General features: G+C 40.2%; 1 long non-coding RNA gene across 1 annotated transcript; it reads right to left on the bottom strand.

The window, feature by feature from the left end:
• Positions 1–903: 903 nt before the first annotated feature.
• On the bottom strand, positions 904–3,090 carry LOC133280342 (uncharacterized). Its single transcript, XR_009747128.1, has 3 exons — positions 2,681–3,090; positions 1,806–1,993; positions 904–1,314 (listed from the first exon to the last, which is right to left on the bottom strand). It is a non-coding gene; the product is annotated as an uncharacterized LOC133280342 (long non-coding RNA).
• Positions 3,091–6,000: the final 2,910 nt, after the last annotated feature.

Here is a 6,000-nt window from a genome sequence, read left to right as displayed (position 1 = left end):
GCTCTTAATTATGAAATTTAAGAGTAATCTGTCAAAGAAAAATTCTGCATTTTTTCTGTTTTGTTTCATTTTCTGGATCTAACAAGTATGCTTTTGACTCTTGATTCTTTTACTCAAAGTTTAAATCAATGTGCAATTTTGTTTTTGGTGGGGGAAGCCCATATTTCACAATAAAAACCAAACACTTCATTGCAGCATCTGATATGAAGCCACATACTGGCAAATGATAATTGTGGGTTGTAAATTTAGAAATTCTTTTCCTACATGTCAGCAACACAGGATCTGTGTTAGAGGCAAATAATAATTTAGATTGATTTCTCTGGTTCAAGTCAACTGAGAGGCCTTTTTTGCTTGTTTTACAAAGTAAGTCTTTTAGATGGTCACTTCTTAAACAAAAATAATTTTCTTACATATAGCTAAATCAAAGTTACAGACTTAGGTTAATTGTAATATTAAACTCAGAAAATACTTGTTTCTCTTACACAGAAAAAAGTCTGAATGCTGCAATATTTTAAAGGTAGCTGAATACTGTTCTCAGAGAGGATCTCATTAATACATACAAATATCTCAAAGAGGGGTGCCAGGAGGATGGTGCCAGACTCTTTACAGTGGTGCGCAGCAACAGGACAAGGAGCAATGGCCATAAACTGAAATACAAGAAGTTTCACCTCAACATGAGGAGGAACTGCTTTACATTGAACGTGGCAGAACCCTGGAACAGGCTGCACAGGGAGGTTGTAGAGTGTTCCTTTCTGGACACATTCCAAACCAGTCTCAACACGATCCTGTGTAACCTGCTCTAGGTGGCCCTGACTTGGCAGGGGGGTTGGACTAGAGGTCCCTTCCGACCCTAATGATTCTGTGATTTTTGCTGTTTGATAGTCTAATAGTAATCACTGGAAAAAGAACTCCAAAGGCATATTTTGCCTTCTTGTAACCACTGCACTGTGACTACACAAAGCCCTGTTTGTGTAGTAAAAGAGTTGGCCTCATTTCTTTTAGAAGCATCTGGAAAATTTGTCAGATCACTTACATAAGAATAGAAAAATGTATGGAATTTTATGTCTTTTTTAGTGAATTAGCTGTCAACCCTAAATGGCTAAACATTAGACACGTCAATTTCACAGTCCTCTTTGCACTTTAAAGAAAATGAGCATTGCATACTCAAAATATCACTATGATTATCAGCCATAGATGACTAAATTGTCTCCTAGTACATACCCTTGTTCTGGTGACCCACACATGCTGTTGAACTTAATCATCTCTGAAGTGGTTTGCAGCTGAACAGCATTTGCTTGCTTCAGACTTCAGTTTCTCTCCAATAAAAGAAAAAAAAGTCTTTTCTTTCTGAGTAAGCGCACTCTGTATTTTATTTCTTTTTTAGTAACAGAGATGCAAAAACGTATTAGAGAAAGGAGGGGTTTGTTACTTAAAACCATCTTGTTCTTTTAAGCCTTTGCTTTGGTTTTTTCTTTATATATTAATCTTATCCCTGTTAAAGCACTTTAAAGAATTTCTATTTTTCTTATACTCTTTTCCCCCCCATTTACTCAGCTATGATAGATAAAAGGCAACTTGGATGACAGAGGCATTTATGTCTTGTGCTCTTTTGTCAGGCTGGTTTCACTGATAATATTCTAACATTTGTTCAGGCTTTTTGCTTGATCAAACAAGCCTCACGCTGGTCCAAGGCCAGAGAGGGATAACAGTTTAACCTGCTGTTTGACAGAGCGTCCTTATCCCCTGGCCAGACTTTGGGAAAACTCTAAGGGGTAGTGCTGCCTCAGGATTCAATCCATGCTCACCTTACCACTTCAGGAGCCTGACTGGTCTCAAAATCAGAAAGGGAGAAGTAGAAAGTCCAGCTGCTTGAGGGAGTTCTGCCTGGTTTGGGTTGTGTTGGTTTTTTTTTTTTTTTGACCTGTAGCTGATTAAATGATTTTCTTCACCTTTCCTTCTTGGTGTAGGAATTGCAAGTGCTCTATGTTGATAGCTTAGAAGCAGCAGAAGAGCAGAATGAACTTTTCAATAAGTTTGGTTTGACATCCTTTGATACTTAATTGTTTTCTTTTTAATTATTAGTACTAATTATTTTCAAAGATTGGAGAGGAAGAGGAATTGACAGCATTGAATATATAGCTTCATTTTTCTCCTGCAGATAAGCTATTCTGCTCTATTCTTAGGATCCTAAATTTAGCAAGTTACTTTAAAAACCATTTACTAATGTTGCTTTTTTTAAAAAAAAAACCAACACACTCTTGCATCTTTTAAGTAGTACCACATACAGGAGCACTTCCACTAGCTGAATGAAAAAACTGGCCATTAATAACCAGACATGGTAGCAGTATCAGATGACCTCTTATACCACTAATACTAATATGCTGACCTACTAGGAAACTTCACAAGTCACAAACTAGCAACTTCATGTATTGCAAAGAAATCTCATGGTACTGTGTTACTCAATTTATGTCTTTGTTAACATACTAACTTTTATCAGCATAAATATATTATTACACACATAAGTTGCTTCTTGATGAAATCACCCTAGAAGGTTGATAAAGATACACTAAAAGGCTGCCATTTTTTAGTTTTACAGTTAATTCTTTCATGTTGACCTAGTAAGCAATTGCAACAGTGAATATACAAAATATAGGAAAACTAGACAGTTAAAAACACTTACCATTTGACAACTTCAGGGAGAAAAAAAGGGAAGGAATTATCCAGGGACAGTCAAGATTGCTTATTGCAGCCTGAGCTTTAAAAATGGCTCCTAAGCAATAGGCAAAGGGTGGAGATCCCAGGTGAGGCTTGTAGAGGCTGTTAAGTCCCATTAGGGCACTCAGGGTCCTGATAAAGGCATTGCCCTTTTCTCCTGAGCCAAAACTCTGTGTTAGTGTGTGAGCTGGCTTGGTCAAGGTGCACTGCAAAAAGCAGAAGGTATGTAACTGCTGTGGTGCTGAAAGGGTAACAGCAACCAAAGGAACTGATGCAGTTGCTAAGTAAAGATGTTTCCAGCAGTTGTGTGCAGTATTACCCCAAAAAATTCTCCTTCAAATCAACAAGTAGCTAAGCTTTCATAGAAAAACAATGGGTTTTGCTCATTCAGGGTTTGAGAAGCCCCTTGTAAGCTGCAGGGCAAAGTTTTCACTTTACATGATGGTGGCTTTGGAGATGTAAGATGTTATAGGCATTCACAGAGCTCCTTCCTTCCCTTGTGCAATGAACCCATGAGCAGGAGTCATTCCAAGCACTGCATCCCAGTGCACTTCTGAGCTCAGTACGTGCAAACAGCATCCAGGCCTCTTGGGCTCATTCTCTGTGACTACGGAAATACTTGTTTGTTTTTAGAAGAACAGCTTAAGCTTACTTTAGCCCTTTGTGTTCCAAAATAGTTGTTCTCATCCATACTTACATCAAAGTTGCATTTTCCTTTGAAATGGCTTTTGTGCTAAATAGTGCAAGCTGGCAAACCTAGTTCCAGTTCTGTGAAAATTTTCATGATATGGAAATATTTTTTATCCTGCATTGGGACAAAACGTCAAGAATGTGGTCATTTGTGGAGAACCAAAACTCTGCTAAAATCCCCAAATACTTTGCTTTGGATACAGTATGTCAGAATGGTGTGTTCAAAACTCGTGGATGTTTAAATGCAGATTTGGAATCCTTTAGTGGCAAGAATTAGCCAATACTCACTGCTTCTATTGACTGGGAGAATGTCCCAGTTTTAAGAAAGTGCTATTTGTGCAAATCCTTCAGTTAATTCTGAAACTTAAGAGGATGTGGTGGCAATAGTTTCACCTGTCATGGGCACTTCATGGCCTGCCTCCTGGTGGTATACAAAGACTATGAGTTCAGTCTCATCACAGAGACTTTCAGTCCCATGTAAACCAGATAACGCAGTGCCTACCTGTGGAATCAGAAGGCTAAAGGAACGGTGATGGTAAAGCATTGATCCTAATTTTTGTGGAGCTTTTCTCATTATGTATGAACTCTGCTATATACAATAAACCACATTGTCTCTGATAGATACGTACAAATTCTATCAATAGCAATGAGAACTTCACATGCCCTTGTCAAAAGACTGTTCCTCCTTTACAGTCTTTTCATAACCTTTCACATGACATAGTTTAGTTAATCTTAGGCCTTACTTGCTTTATTATTAAATTTCAGTTTATTATTCTACTTTATTTTAAAGCACATTCTTCTTGTCTTTGAAGACTTTTTTCCCTCGTTGACATCTGTGAGAGTCTATTTGTCATTCTGGATTTTCCTACCAATATTTTCTCTATCTCCTAGTAGTTCGTTGCAGCTTAGGAGTTTTGGCATTTATTTTATTTTATTTGCGTTTGTAGAGCTTTGAAAAGTTAAGTTTTATTTTGTTTTGGCCTTTCTGTCCAGAGAATTGCGTGGACACTGTAAAAAGATACAAGAAAAATATTTGGTCACACTTTTACCCTATCACTTCTGACGGTATCTGTCTTAGTCTAAACAGGATATCAGCCTTTTCGCCTAAAGCCTACCCTTCAGTGTGCATGTAACCTTTTCACTTCAGTGGGAGCTGTGTGTGCATATTGAAGGACACAACATGACCTTATATATGTAACTTATCTGCTTTTATAGCTTAGTTTCTTGTTTGGGTGGCTGAGACTTTTTTAAGTCCAGTGAAAGAAAAAATGCCATTTTATGGGACTTGCTGTCCACATTTCATTTAAGTAAGGTAAAGCATTTGTCAGTGAACGAAGCTTCCAAAACTGAGTACTGGAATAAAATAATTATTAAAGATGAGGATTCATCCACCTGAACATGGAGGCAAACGTTTGTCATCTTCAGCCCCAAGAAAGGGAAGAAACTGGTGAGTGTAACTAATAAAGTGGCCCCTAGTCATGTTGTGCCTGATGGTTCAATGCTGCTGTCTCCGTGATTCTGTGAACAATATCTAGACCCTTTATACTTTCCACCCAAGGGGTCTAAGGAATTTAAGAATGAAGTCTCTGAGATGCTAACAAAACCATGCAGTCTAAAGTCTTAACCAACCACTGCTGGAAAGTAGAAAATATGAATCTGTCTTAAAAATCAAGTGATGACTTCTTCAGAAATACTACAGGCTTTCAGATGTTACAAGGGCATCACCAATGGCAGGAGTATGTGGCTGCAGTCATGAGTAAGTGAGACCTGCTCAGAGGGTGTTTTAGCAGCCTCATGGTCTTGTGAGATGATATTCTTGGGGGAGGACCTTGGTGAGATGCTGAAGATGCCTGTGGTGGGTTTCCAGTTGCTGTGGAGGTGATACGGCTGAGTGGTGATGGCATCTACAACTGAGCAGTGCTTTAGGGGTGCTCTGGCTGGCTTGTCTTGCAGAAGGGATACAATCAGTGGAGGTGAGGGGAGAGTCTTGCCCTGGAGACTGTTGCCCCCAGCAACAGCACATTGCCTGTGCTGGGCTTATAACTGCTGTGAGGCCAGTGCAGGCAGTGGGATTCAGTTCATGAGCGTGCCAAACTGGTATCAGGACATGTTCAAGTGGGCTTTTAGCCACATGAGAAGGGACCCCACAGTGGAGCCAGCCTAATCCTGGAGCAGTATTGTTTAGGGAACACAGTGACTAGGAGCTGCAAAGGGGGACTCAGCACTCAGATTGGCAGTTCATGTGATTGGGCACATGCTGGGGAGCTGGGATGCTTGTTGGGCTCCTGTTCTCTGCCAGTGCCTGCCACTTGATGAACAGCTCTGGGCTTTGCATCTAGATTTTCCAGCATGTTTTTTCCTCCGGTGTCCTCAGATCCAGCCCCTGCTGCTGGGTGAGGCTGATCCTGCGTAGGGAGGGTCAGGTACCCATCCAGCTACAGTTACAAGTCCCAGGGCACAGGTCCCAGGGTGCAACTCTCAGAAGCAGCAGTTCGCTCAGAAAGGCACGTGGAAGCGGGTCAGAATCTGCTGAAGGCCACGTGGGACTTATCAACAGTAGTGTTGCAACACAGGGCCTAGTTCCCAACACCAGAT

Source organism: Pezoporus flaviventris, unplaced genomic scaffold (assembly GCF_033815535.1).
Source record: "Pezoporus flaviventris isolate CSIRO_AGI_PZ_B2104156 unplaced genomic scaffold, CSIRO_AGI_Pfla_v1 ptg000081l, whole genome shotgun sequence".
NCBI lineage: Eukaryota > Metazoa > Chordata > Aves > Psittaciformes > Psittacidae > Pezoporus > Pezoporus flaviventris.
The sequence above is the reverse complement of the archived record's forward strand: the minus strand, read 5'-3'. Positions and strand labels throughout refer to the sequence as shown.